At 44.0% G+C, this 14396-nt stretch overlaps 1 long non-coding RNA gene across 5 annotated transcripts in view; it reads left to right on the top strand.

Moving 5' to 3' along the window:
* The window catches only part of LOC133052266 (uncharacterized), a 462497-nt gene that overhangs the window by 308599 nt on the left and 139502 nt on the right, over positions 1–14396 (top strand). For all 5 annotated transcript variants that reach the window (XR_009692011.1, XR_009692013.1, XR_009692010.1 and 2 more), the window contains 2 exons: positions 13400–13698; positions 14196–14308. This is a non-coding gene — a long non-coding RNA (uncharacterized LOC133052266). The remainder of the gene's footprint in view (positions 1–13399; positions 13699–14195; positions 14309–14396) is intronic.

The raw sequence follows: 14396 nt of genomic DNA, 5'->3' as shown, positions 1-14396 counted from the left end.
ATTATCTGTTCCATACAGGGTGTCAGCAGGGGATGTTATCTCAACCCCAGTCTCCCAGTTAATCCCACCCACCTCCCTGCCTTTGTCTCCACATGTTTCTCTTCCATGTCTGTATCTCTGTTTCTACTTTGTCAAGAAGAATCTCTGTACCTTTTTTTTTTTTTTTTTCCTTAAATGAAAAGAAGTGTTAGGGTGGGGAAGACTGTGGGTGGCGTTGGTCTCTTCAGAAGCCTCACGGTGCTGTTTTAACAGCATCTGTGCAAGTTTTAAGAGAAAACGGTCTCTTGGTTTCTAACATCAGACACTTGCAACCTATTTTAGCAGCTCCCTCAGACTTTGAACCCGGGGAGGGAGGGAGGCAGAGAGAGGTGAAAGACTGGTCTCCTTTACGCGTAAGTCTATCACCACACTGCATGTGTGGGCTCTTCCAGAACTTTCGGAGGAAATAGAGGAAACTTAGGCAAAGGCACATACAGTCAGGAATAGCGTAGACGCACGGAAGGGGCAGCGTAGACGTGGGGAGGGACAGCTTAAAAACATCAGCAGCACGGGATGTCAGCAGACTGGGCTTCTTCTAATATGGGGAAAATAGACTGTCTCATTCATAGATACATGATTGTCATTTGCCTGAGCTCTGAATTGATAGCTGGTGGCGTGTGAAATGTTCTTCAACTCTGTCTTTTTTTTTTTTTTCTTTAAATTTAAATTTTTTTTAATGTAAATTTTTTTTATTTTTTTAATGTAAAAATTTTATTTTTTAAATGTAAAAATTTTTGATTTTTTTAAATGTAAAAATTTTATTTTTTTAAATGTAAAAATTGTTATTTTTTAAATGTAAAAATTTTTTATTTTTTTAAATGTAAAAATTTTTGATTTTTTTAAATGTAAAAATTTTTGATTTTTTTAAATGTAAAAATTTTATTTTTTTAAATGTAAAAATTGTTATTTTTTAGATGTAAAAATTTTTGATTTTTTTAAATGTAAAAATTTTTGATTTTTTTAAATGTAAAAATTTTTGATTTTTTTTAATGTAAAAATTTTATTTTTTAAATGTAAAAATTTTATTTTTTAAATGTAAAAATTTTTGATTTTTTTAAATGTAAACATTTTTATTATTTTTAATGTAAAAATTTTTGATTTTTTTAAATGTAAAAATTTTATTTTTTTAAATGTAAAAATTTTTGATTTTTTTAATGTAAAAAATTTGTTTTTTAAATGTAAAAATTTTATTTTTTTAAATGTAAAAATATTTTTTTAAATGTAAAAATTTTATTTTTTTAAATGTAAACATTTTTATTATTTTTAATGTAAAAATTTTTGATTTTTTTAATGTAAAAATTTTATTTTTTTAAATGTAAAAATTTTTGATTTTTTTAAATGTAAACATTTTTTATTTTTTTTAAATGTAAACATTTTTGATTTTTTAAGATGTAAAATTTTTTAATGTTTTTAGATGTAAACATTTTTTAATTAAAAAAAAAGTTATGTATTTATTTGACTGCGCCAGGTCTTAGATGTGGCAGGTGAACGCTTAGTGTCAGAATGGGGGATCGGTTTCCCTGACCAGGGTTGGAACCTGAGTCCACTGCATTGAGAGAACCTGGAGTCCTGGCTGGTAGACCACCAGGGCAAGTCCCGTCAGCTCCTAAATCTGTTCTAAGGTCCCAAATTATCCTTCCCAAAGCAACTTTCTCAAACACAGAGTGGGGGAGAGGGGAGAAGAGAGAGAGAGAGAGCTTTCTATTTTAGCAACAGGGCTAGGTTCTCAGCGTACTTGTGACTCAAATGAAACTTTCCCAAGCGCAATCAAAATAGCTCCCACAGAGTTTCAGAGGATGAGAATCAAGCCCAGATGGTCTGGACCGAAAATATTAAATCCGATGCTGTTACTATGGTCAAGTGAGATGAGATACTTGCATTTATTTTTTTTTTTTTTCTGATTCTATTTAAAATTAGTCTTTTTAAGAAATCCTGCTGCTTCAAAATATCTTTTCCAGTGCTCCATTAAGTGCATGAATTTTCTTCCCTGAGTCATGCGAGTGGGTAAAGAAATTGAACTTTCAGAAGGCCCTTGTTTAATAATAACTGTGTCTCCAGGGTGGACGTGATAACATCTGAAGGTACCCAGTGCTCCAGCCACATGACGTGTTCGTTGGGTGGTCAGGAGAATGGTGTTGAGTCCATTCGAATAGACCTGGGACGTGAAAGCTCTCCATGTTCATAAGGACCAGTTTTCTAGTGCTAACATGTTGGACTGGCCAAAAGTCGATTCAGGTTTTCCCGTAAGATGTGTATGGGAACCTAGCATTGTATGGAGAAAACGGATTGAACTTTTTGGCCAGGCCAATGATAGCTGGATTACATGTCTCCCTCCTCAGGCTCCTCCGTATTATTTCCTCAATTGATAACAAGTAGCCTTGTGCCATTGGGTTTCTCTGGTGGCTCAGTTGGTAAGGAATCTGCCTGCAATGCGGGAGACCTGGGTTCGATCCCTGGGTTGGGGAGATTTCCCCAGGAGAAGGGAAAGGCTACCCACTCCAGTATTCTGGCCTGGAGAATCTTATGGCCTGTATAGTCCACGGGGTCGCAAAGAGTCGGACACTACTGAGCGACTTTCACTTTCAGCCCTATGCTGAAAGCCTGGCAGAGTCGACAGCGTCATTCCCATCTATTTAAGTCAGAAGGGTCGTGCCCAAGATTCCTGAGTAAGCAGGTGTGTTCTCACATGAGATGGTTGGGTGGCATCACCGACTCAATGGACATGAGTTTGAGCAAACTCTGGGAGAGCTTGAAGGACAGGGAGGCCTGGCGTGCTGCAGTCTATGGGGTCGCAAAGAGTCGGACATGACTTAGCAACCAGACAACAACAGCAAGGATTTTTAAAATGTGTCTTTCCAATATCTCAAGTTTCCTTCAGTTCAGTTCAGTGGCTCAGTCTTGTCCGACTCTTTGTGACCCCATGGACTGCAGCAGGCCAGGCCTCCCTGTTCATCACCAACTCCCTGAGTTTACCCGAACTCATGTCCATTGAGTCGGTGATGCCATGCAACCATCTCATCCTCTGTCGTCCCCTTCTCCTCCTGCCCTCAATCTTTCCCAGCATCAGGGTCTTTTCAAATGACTCAGCTCTTCACATCAGGTGGCCAAAATATTGGAGTTTCAGCTTGAGCATCAGTCCTTCCAGTGAACACCCGGGACTGCTTTCCTTTAGGATGGATTGGTTGGATCTCCTTGCAGTCCAAGGGACTCTCAAGAGTCTTCTCCAACACCACAGTTCAAAAGCATCAATTCTTCGGCACTCAGCTTTCTTTATAGTCCGACTCGCACATTCATACATGACTACTGGAAAAACCATAGCCTTGACTAGACGGACCTTTGTTGGCAAAGTAACGTCTCTGCTTTTTAATATGCTGTCTAGGTTGGTCATAACTTTTCCTTACTTTATGCCTAAGTCCAGGCACATGAAGTCCAGAAACTATCTCTTGTCTAATTGCCAAAGAGCAGGAAAAGAACCTTCCTGCTCTTCCTTATCTGGAGAAAGAAGAGATGGTTAGCCAAGTTTTGATTGTTTTTCTCATTCTGGCAGTTTTAAGTGAATACAATCATCTCTTGGCTCCAGAGGGGGGGAAGAGAGAGTGGAAATAAAGGGACCCTCCTGTGACCCAGGAGAAGCAGATGAACTCTGGACGTGGTGGGGTTCTGACCCAGGAAAGGCCGGGTCACCTGGAAGTCTCTGCCTCCCTGTGACCACACTGCGGGACATGGCCTCAGACATCCAGGGCCATCTTTTTCTCCTCTTCTCTCTTTGATTCATCATGAGTGCATGATGAATTTGAGGTTTCACCACCATTCATAATCTGCTCTCTCTTTAAAAAAAAAAAAAAAAGCAACCTATTCAGCTGTGCCGAGGCTTAGCTGTGGCATGTGGAATCTAGTCCCCTGATCAGGGATTGAACTAGGGTCTCCTGCATTGCGAGGGCAGAGTCTTAGCCACTGGACCACCCGGAAAGTCCCCATAAATTGATGGTTTTATTCATAAAACCAGGAGTCCGTGTCTCTCCAGTGTTTGGAAGACCAAAGAGAATCAACTCGAGTGGTTGTAGGCAGCTTGGACACCTCCCCATGAACTACATGTATAAAATCAAACGCACAACGGAACTTAGCGACAGACCACACGGTCAGTTCTGGGCAGCACACGCGAGGTTTGATCTCAGTAATTAACTGTAAGAATCTGATCGTACACAGCGGGTGTGATGGGCAGTCTGACCACCCCTGTCCTCTGTCCCTGGCTGTACCTGACCCCATTGCTGGGGAATCTTGACCACACCCCCCACGGCATGCGAGTCTGCTTGGACTTGGCATTTGCTGAAGTGCAGCTACGTCTGTGGGTCAGTGTTTATTAGTTATGGGAAACCTCGCTCTTTCCAGCTGTGAGTAAGCACAGACCTTAGCTTCTGTCGGTCAGGGGGCCACACTACAGAGCCTGAACACGCAGCTGAGTGGTAAAAAGCATACCTGGGAGGCAGGACATGTCTTTGTTACTCTCATCTCTCCACTTGCCAAGCCCTCCTAGTCTGGGAACACTCCGGAAGCAGGTTACAGGGTTAGGTCTCCTGACTTTTACAGTGCAGGGAGGTTCCCTGCTGGCTCAGTTGGTAAAGAACCCACCCGCAATGCAGGATACTCAAGTTCAATCCCTGAGTCGGGAAGATCTCCTGGAAAGGGAAATGGCAACCCGCTCCAGGATTCTTGCCTGGAGAAGCCCATGGACAGAGGAGCCTGGCGGGCTACAGTCCACGGGGTCACAGAGAGTCAGACATGACTTGAGCACACACTCTGCCTTCTCTTTGCAGAAACCAAGGTCCCCGCAAGTCATCCTTCTGGGGTGATGACATCCTCCCCCACCCCGCCATGTGGCCGCCTCCCCGAGAATACCTTCAGTGCCCGCCAGGTGGGCACCGGTGGGCCTTTACCTCCTGGCCGCTGGTCAGTAGTTCCTTCACCCGCATTGCAGTTGAGGGCCTGTAGTCTGCTCAGCAACTCCAGACCACCTCTGTCCTGATGGAACCAGCAGGTGTCTCTGCCGTCTGGTTAACCACTCTAAACTCTCTCCTGCAGCTCTGAAGTCTTTGCTGGTTTGTTCTTCCTTGGGTTGTCTCCCTGAGACCCTCCCGTATAGGGTTTCCATGAATCCTCTGGTTACTTGCTAGTTATATCGTTCATGGTGTTTTACCCGGTTAACCTACCACATGAGTTCCATCAACAGTTGCACCCAGAGCTCGGCAGAATTCCATCCTATGGGTGGATCCCATTTTGTTGAGTCACACGTCACTTGGGGGGCATCGGGGTCGTTTCTGTTCGCTTGGCCGTTAGAAATGATGCTGCTGTGATCGCAGCACTGTTTACAATAGCCGGGCCATGGAAGCAACCTAGATGTCCATAAGCAGACGAATGGATAAGAAAGCTGTGGTACATAGACACAATGGAATATTACTCAGCCATTAAAAAGAATACATTTGAATCAGTTCTAATGAGGTGGATGAAACTGGAGCCTATTATACAGAGTCAAGTAAGCCAGAAAGAAAAACACCAATACAGTATACTAATGCATATGTATGGAATTTAGAAAGATGGTAACGATGACCCTATATGCGAGACAGCAAAAGAGACACAGATTTACAGAACAGCCTTTTGGACTCTGTGGGAGAAGGCGAGGGTGGGATGATCTGAGAGAATAGCATTGAAACGTGTATTATCAATTGTGAAACAGATCGCCAGTCCAGGTTCGATGCATGACATAGGGCACTCAGGGCTGGTGCACTGGGATGACCCTGAGGGATGGGATGGGGAGGGAGGTGGGAGGGGGGATCAGGATGGGGGACACATGTACACCCATGGCTGATTCATGTCAATGTATGGCAAAAACCACCACAGTATTTAAAGTAATTAGCCTCCAATTAAATAAAAAAAAAAAAACAAAAAGGAATGACGCTGCTGTGAATGCATGTGTGCACGTCTTTGTGTGGACATCTTTTTTCATCTCTCTTGCTGGATATGTAGGAGTTGAATTGCTGCATAACATGGTACATTTATGTGAATCGATGACCATGAGTTTGAGCAAACTCTGGGAGATGGTGAAGGGCAAGGAAGCATGGAACATAGCAGTCCATGGCGCCCCAAAGAGTCAGACGTGACTTAGCAACTAACCAACAGAAACAGTGGTACATCTACATTTAACTTTTTTAAGAAACTGCCAGTGGTGGGAAGGAGGAAGTGTGCAGGTGGGGTTCTCCAAAGCGGCTGCAGACTTTTTCCTTCCCACTGGCATGGTATGAGGGCTCCGATCTCTCTACATCCCCGTCATCGCTTGCCGCAGTTCACCTTCTTTGATGTTCGCCTTTCTAGAAGACTTTAGCCCCGAAATGCAGGATATGGACGGCAAAAAGGAAGGTTGGGTAAAACATTCCGCATTGTGTCTCCGCCGTTGAAGAAACAGCGAGGCCTTAACGACTATCTGGTTAGCTTCTTTATCGAAAGCTAAGGGCTTGATGTTTTGGGGGCTGCAGTCGTGGTAACCGGCTCTTTTCTTGACGCTGTGGCACTCCAGGAAGTGAAAGAAAACTGATGGTTTCTGTTGGAACCAAAGCAACAGAAAATTCTATTTTCAAGAGAGACTTCCATAAAATTGAAGAAGGGCCTAAGCCAAAAGACAATTTGATTTTGTGTCTTCTTATATGAAAGTAAAGTTTTTTTTTTTTTTCTTTGTCCTTTTCTTATGGCAGGTGCTTTAAAACTCATCATTTGTTCCAGAAACATTTATTTATTATTTTCTGGGCTGTACATTTGAGCGCAGTACAGCTTCAAGGGGTAGAGAAATCGCTCTGTTTCTGCATGTATTCCAGGGAATCTGTCTTCTGGCTGTGGTTCAGATTTCCTGTTTTTGCTCAAGAATAGTTGAAATTCGGGCAGTTTAGTCAGGTTCAAATTATGTTAGAATAGCATTTGCCTTCTACTTGCAACTCAGGGCTTTGAATTCCCACCCACCCTTTCTTGGCCTAAACCGCCCTCCTCATCAGGCTAAGAAGCTTTAAGTCTTTTCAACAAGACTGAGATGAGAGAAAGGCTGGACTCAGAGACAACCTTAGAAACTTTGCCGTTGAAGTTAGATATTTGCTAAAATGCTCAGATCACAAACCATCAGCTCAAGAGTCCTCAAGTATGGGGCTACAGGCTGACCATAATGATCTATAGATTTAAAAAAATACCCAGCACTCTGGAAGCTGTTGTTTAAATCTTTTAAACATTTCTAGCTACTTTAAATGTTAGACAGCAAGTCGAGATATAAATACACGTGAGATTTTTGTGGTAATGGAAATTACCTAACACAGTAACAGGCTTCCCTGGTGGCTCAGAAGGTAAAGAATCTGCCCTCAATGCAGGAGACCTGGGTTTGATCCCTGGGTCGGGAAGATCCCCCGGAGAAGGAAATGGCAACCCACTCCAGTATTCTTGCCTGGAGAATCCCACAGACAGAGGAACCTGGCGGGCTGCAGTCCATGCAGTTGCTAAGAGTAATGCCTCCTGACTTTTAGTTACTTTGCTCTGTGACCTTGAAGTATCTTGTCAATTCTTTGGGGGCATCTGGACTTTAGTATGTATATATGCCAGTCATATTTAAAACAGTTTGTAACAGTATATAATTCTTAGTACAGAGCAAGTTAGCATAACTCTCTACTGAGTGAGAACGATCAGATTTCAAAAAATAACCACTGTTTATGCAACCAGTTTGTCACTTAGCAAATTGGTCATTTCAGTATGATCCTTTTAGATACATTCATGTAAATACATAAAAAAGTTGTATACATGTGTATACCTTAACTATGTTTTATATATATGTATGTATATCTGACACAACTTAGTTGACTAGACAACAGTGTGTTTGTATATATCAGCAAGTGTAACATTTATATTTTAATGGAAATAGTCTACTGATTTGTAAATAGCGCTGTTTACTCTAGTTACAAGTATTTGCATGGTTTATTTAAAAACTCACTTTATGTACAGCTGATATTTGTTCAGTATAAAAAACTACCCTCTGGGTGTTTTGTCATCATTTTTACCTAAAACAACGCAGCAGTTTGGGCAGAGGATACACCAGTGTTTGAAGGTGGGGCTTCAGCTGTATGACGCACAAAAGGGAGACATTTGGAATGTAATTGGTTAGTTCAGTATGAGTGTGTCTTCAGTAACGATGATTCAAGACAGCATGACCTCAGCATGTTTTTATGTGTTGTGAAGGTGATGGGGTCAGGGCACCCAAACCATGTTTCGGAGGCACATTTCTGCTCAGCGCAGAGCATCTGAAAAAGCACCAGGCTTCTGTCCAGTTATCTGGTTCTCCAGCTCCTGGAAGAACACATCACTGGAAAATCGCATCATGAACGTCATAATCACAGGACGCAGAAAAAGCTCATACTTTGCATGACTTGGCCTTTTGATTCAAACAGCAGTATTATTTTAGGAGAGAGGTTTAGTCAGTAGCTGTCGAGCGAAGTGAGTTTTGTGAGGAAGGCACAGCCTGGAAAATATGACATTATGTGTCACGTGCCTTGTTTTTGTTGTTTAGTCAGTAATTCATGGGGAGAAGGCAATAGCGCCCCACTCCGGTACTCTTGTCTGGAAAATTCCATGGACGGAGGAGCCTGGTAGGCTGCAGTCCATGGGGTCGCTGAGAGTCGGACACGACTGAGCAACTTCACTTTCACTTTTCACTTTCATGCATTGCAGAAGGAAATGGCAACCCACTCCAGTGTTCTTGCCTGGAGAATCCCAGGGACGGGGTAGCCTGGTGGGCTGCCGTCTATGGGGTCGCACAGAGTCAGACACGACTGAAGCGACTTAGCAGCCGCAGCAGCAGTAATTCTTGTCTGACTCTTTGCAACCCTATGGACTGCAGCCCACCAGGCTCCTCTGTCTTCCGTTATCTCCCCAAGTTTGCTCAGATTCATGTTCATTGAGCTGGTGATGCCATCCAACCATCTCATCCTCTGTCATCCCCTTTTCCTCCCGCCTTCCATTCTTTCCCAGCATCAGGGTCTTTTCCATGAGTCTGCTCTTTGCATCAGGTGGCCCAAGTATTGGAGCTTCAGCTTCAGCATCAGTCCTTCCAATGGATATTCAGGGTCGATTTCCTTGAGGATTGACTGTTCTGATCTCTATGCTGTCCAAGGGACTCTTCAGGAAAAACATCTACTTCCGTTGCTTCTTGACCCACATACAGGTTTCTTGGGAGATGGTAAGATGGTCTGGTACTTTCATTTCTTTAAGAAATTTCCACAGCTTGTTGTGATCCACACAGTGAAAGGCTTAGCATAGTCCATGAAGCCAAAGTAAATGTTTTTTCTGGAATTCTCTTGCTTTCTCTATGATCCACTGGATGTTGGAACTTTGATCTCTGATTATTCTGCCTTTTCTAAATCAAGCTTATACATCTGGACATTCTCAGTTCATGTACTGCTGAAACCTAACTTGAAGGATTTTGAGCATAACCTCACTAGCATTAAAATGAATACAATTGTGCGGTAGTTTGAACACTCTTTGGTGTTGGAATGAAAACTGACTTTTTCCAGTCTTGTGGCCACTGCTGAGTTTTCCAAATTTGCTGGCATATTGAGTGCAGCACTTCAACAGCATCACCTCTTAGGATTTTTAAATAGCTAAACTGAAACTCCACCACTTCCACTAGCTTTGTTCATAGTGGTTCTCCCTAAGGTCCACTTGACTTCACACTTGAGGATGTCTGGCTCCAGGTGAGGGACCACACCATTGTGCTTTCCTGGATCATTAAGACCTTTTTTGTATCGTTCTGTGTATTCTTGCCACCTCTTCTTAAATCTCTTGTGCTTCTGTGAGGTCCTTGCTGTCTGTGTCCTTGTATCGTGCCCATCCTTGCACGAAATGTTCCCTTGATGTCTCCAGTTTTCTTGAAGAGATATCTTAGTCTTTCCATTCTACTGTCTTTCTCTTCCTCTTTGCACTGTTCACTCAGAAGGGCTGTCTTACGTCTCCTTGCTTTTCTCTGGAACTCTGCATTCCGTCGGGTAGACATGGGGGAGAGATGCAAAGACTTTGCAGAGAGTGAAACAGAATAGCTCGGGAAGGCAGCTCCTCCCCTTGGTCTCAGGCCTTGGGGTCGTAATATTAGAGGTCTTAGGACCAGGAGGAAGGAGGGGAGGCAATTACAGAAGAGCAGAGCCCGAGACAGGGATGAATATGCGGCGGGTGCGACTGTTCCTGTTAGAACCACCTGCACGGAGGTTTACACCGGAGCCCACGGGCCACCCTCAGGGGCTGACCATTCATGCCCAGGGCTTCACACGTGGCTGGGGGTGGTGTGGTGTTTACTACTGGTCTCCTGGGTGCTGGTGTGTGTCCCCGCCGTGCGTTCACTCAGGGCGCAAACATTTACTGGGAGCCTCTGACGAGCATGGCCCTTTTCTCCCTGCTCCCCAGCAAGGCCTGGATTCTAGGCGTTTCGTTGTGTGTTAATCGCTCAGTCGTGTCCGAGTCTTTGTGACCTCCATGGGCTGTAGCCCGCCAGGCTCCTCTATCCATGGGATTCTCCAGGCAGGAATACTGGAGTGGGTTGCCATGCCCTCCTCCAGGGGATCTTCCCTGACCCAGGGATGGAATCTGGGTCTCCTGCATCGCAGGCAGATTCTGTCCCGTCTGAGCCCCCAGGGGGCAAACAAAGATCTCCTGAGTCTGGTAGTGAGGAGAGCTGGATAAATAGGCCCTGCTCGGTAGGGAGCTGAAGGTGGGCCCGTGGGGACGGAGAAATGCCAGGTTTCCCAGGGCGTCCAGGAGGGGAGCCAGGAGGAGGCGTCAAGAGGAGAGACATATAGATGGACACCCCAGGGCTGTGGCCCTTTTGTTCACACTGAACTAGCCGAGAAGGCAGCAGGGGGTTGTGAGTTGAGACGATGAGGATTGACTCACATTTTACCAGGGTTACTCTGAACTGAGGGCAGGGGGTGGGGTGAATGAGGCGACAATGATGATGGAACAGTCTAGGTGGGAGATACAGATGGCCCAGACCTACCTCACCAGGAGACCCTTCCAGAGCCAAAGGAGCTGCTGTGAAGTCCAGAAAAGCAAAATCATTTTGGATTAAGCTGAAAGCCGGAGATCCGGCTTAGTTCAGCATATGGCAGACTGTGGAGACAGAAAGGTGGCCTAGTCCTGAAAGTGCGGTGAAAGGGAAAGTCGCTCAGTCACGTCCGATTCTTTGCGACCCTGTGGACTATACAATCCACAGAATTCTCCAGGCCAGAATACTGGAGTGGGTAGCCTTTCCCTTCTCCAGGGGGTCTTCCCAACCCAGGGATGGAACCCAGGTCTTCCGCATTGCAGGTGGATTCTTGACCAGCTGAGCCACAAGGGAAGCCCAAGAATCCTGGAGTGGGTAGCCTATCCCTTCTCCAGGGGATCTTCTAGACCCACGAACTGAACTGGGGTCTCCTGCATTGCAGGCAGATTCTTTACCAACTGAGCTGTCAGGGAAACCCTGCCTGTTCCAAAAAAAAAAACTATTGGATAGTTTGTATTTAAAGTATGCGGTATAAAGTAACACAGCTTATGTTTCAGCTGTGGTGTGTGTGTCCCCAGTTAGTAATACAGTTTATGTATATTGGAGTCAGTAATACATTTTGTATATATTTGCATCTCCTCTCACACAAGACACATTCTGACTCAGACATGCACACACACATAGTTGAAACATAAACTGTATTACTTTATAATGTATCAGTTCAGTTCAGTTCAGTCACTCAGTCCTGTCCGGACTCTTTGCAACCCCGTGAATTGCAGCACGCCAATCCTCCCTGTCCATCACCTACTCCCAGAGTTTACCCAAACTCATGACCATTGAGTCGGTGATGCCATCCAGCCATCTCATCCTCTGTCGTCCCCTTCTCCTCCTGCCCCCAATCCCTCCCAGCATCAGGGTCTTTTCCATTGAGTCAACTCTGCACATGAGGTGGCCAAAGGATTGTATAGGTTAGATACAAACTATCCAATAGTTTTTTATTTCAATTTTCAGTGGCGTATAGTTGATTTACAGTGTTGTGTTAGCTTCTGCCGGACAGCAACGTGAATCAGCTGTTCATGTACATATATCCCCTCTTTTTTTTAGATTCTTTTCCCATATAGGTCATTATATAGTATTGACTAGAGTTCTCTGTGCTATACAATAGGTCCTATTACTTATGTGTTTTATATATAGAAATGTGTCTAATTGTGTCTAAATGTGTCCAGTCCTGGTCTAATTTATCCCTTCCCCCTCCCTTACCCTCTGGTAACCAGAAGTTTTTTTATTTTTATTTTTTCCACATCTGTGATTCTGTTTTTATTTTGTAAGATCATTTGTATCATTTTTGTTTTTTTTTTTAGATTCCACAGATACGAGATATCATATGATGTTTGTCTTTCTGTCTCTGACTTAGTTCACACAGTATGACAATCTTGAGGTCCATCCATATTGCTGTGTATGGCATTATTTCATCATTTTTTTATGGTGAATAATATTCCGTTGTCTCTGTATACCACATCTTCTTTATCCGTTTCTCTGAAGATGGACATTTAGGTTGCTTCTACGTCTTGGATATTGTAAACAGTGTCGCTGTGAACATTGAGTTGCTTGTATCTTTTCAAATCATGGTTTTCTCCAGGTATATCCCCAGGAGTGGGATTGCTAGATCATAGGGTAGATCTATTTTCAGTTTTTTAAGGAACCTCTGTACTGTTCTTCACAATGACTGTATCAGTTTACATTCCCACCAACGGTGTGAGAGGGTTCCCTTTTCTCCACGCCCCCGCCCCCAGCATTTATTGTTTGTAGGTTTTTATTGATGATAGCCATTCTGACCGATCTGAGGTGACACCTCATTGTAGTTTTGACTTGCGTCTCTTTAATAACTAGTGGTGTGAAGCATCTTTTCATGTGCTCTTTTGAGCCATCTGTATGTCTTCTTTGGATAAATGTCTATTCAGATCTTCTACCCAGCTTTTGATTGGGTTGTTTGGGTTTTTTTGATATTGAGCCACATGAGCTGTTTGTATACTTTGGAGATAGTGAAAGTTGCTCAGTCGTGTCCGACTTTCTTTGTGACCCCGTGGACTGTAGTCCATGGAAATCTCCAGGCCAGAATACTGCAAGGGGTAACCTTTCTCTTCTCCAGTTTTGGAGATTAGTCCCTTGTTTGCTTCATTTGCAAATATTTTCTCCCATTGTGAAGACTGTCTTTGCATTTTGTGTTAATGGTTTCCTTTGGTGTGCAAAAGCTTTTGAGTTTAATTAGATCCCATTTGCTTCTTTTCATTTTTATTTTCATTACTCTAGGAGGTGCATCAACAAACATCTTGCTGCCACTTATGTCCAAAAATTTTACAGTTTGTATGGAAACACAAAAGACCACAAGTCACCAAATTAATCTCGAGAAAGAAAAAATGGATCTGGCAGAATCAGACTCTCTTACTTCAGAGCCACAGTCATCAAAAGAGTATGGTCCTGGCAGAAAAACAGAAAGACAGACCTGTGGAACCCAAGAGAAAGCCCAGAGATAAACCCATACACCCATGGTCACCTAATGTATGACAAAGCAGGCAAGAACTTACAGTGGAGAAAAGACAGTCTCTTCAGTAAGTGCTGGGTAACCTGGACAGCCACGTGTCAAAGAATGAAAGTAGAACACCCCCTAACACCATACTCAAAAATAAACTCATAATGAATTAAAGACCTAAATGCAAGGCCAGATTCTGTAGAAGTCTTGCGTTAGTTGCTCAGTCGTGTCCGACTCTTTGCGACCCCATGGACTGTAGCCCACCAGGCTCCTCCATCTGTGGAATTTTTCAGGCAAGAATACTGGAGTGGGCAGCCGTTACCCTCTCCAGGGGATCTTCCTGACCCAGGGATCGAACCCGAGTCTCACGCGTTGCAGGCAGACTCTTCACCATCTTAGGGCAAAGTGTAGGCAGGACACTCATAAATTGTAGCAAGATCTTTTTTGATCCCACAGTTGAGATATAAGCTTTGGAATTGAGCATGCCTACAAATGTCTTCAGTGTCGTCATTTGCGTTCTCTGGGTGTCCTTTCATGCGTCCAGAGCAAACATCATTTCTCTCTTTCTGGTGGTAGACGCTGGGGACTCAGGCGCTGACACATGATTTATGAGAAGCGACATCTTGGAACAAAGACAACCTCCACCCAGAGCCACACTGCTGGTCGAACCGGGCTTGGACCCACAAAACGTGAGTGAGCTGGGCATAGTGGTGTTATCCTGATCACAAGGGAGGGAGGCCCGTCTCCCCATCGCCCCTTCCCAGGTCCCACACTGTG

The sequence above is a fragment of the Dama dama genome, chromosome X (assembly GCF_033118175.1).
Source record: "Dama dama isolate Ldn47 chromosome X, ASM3311817v1, whole genome shotgun sequence".
NCBI classification, from domain to species: Eukaryota; Metazoa; Chordata; class Mammalia; order Artiodactyla; family Cervidae; genus Dama; species Dama dama.
Note: the sequence above shows the minus strand (reverse complement) of the source record. Positions and strands in the feature narration are given on the sequence as shown.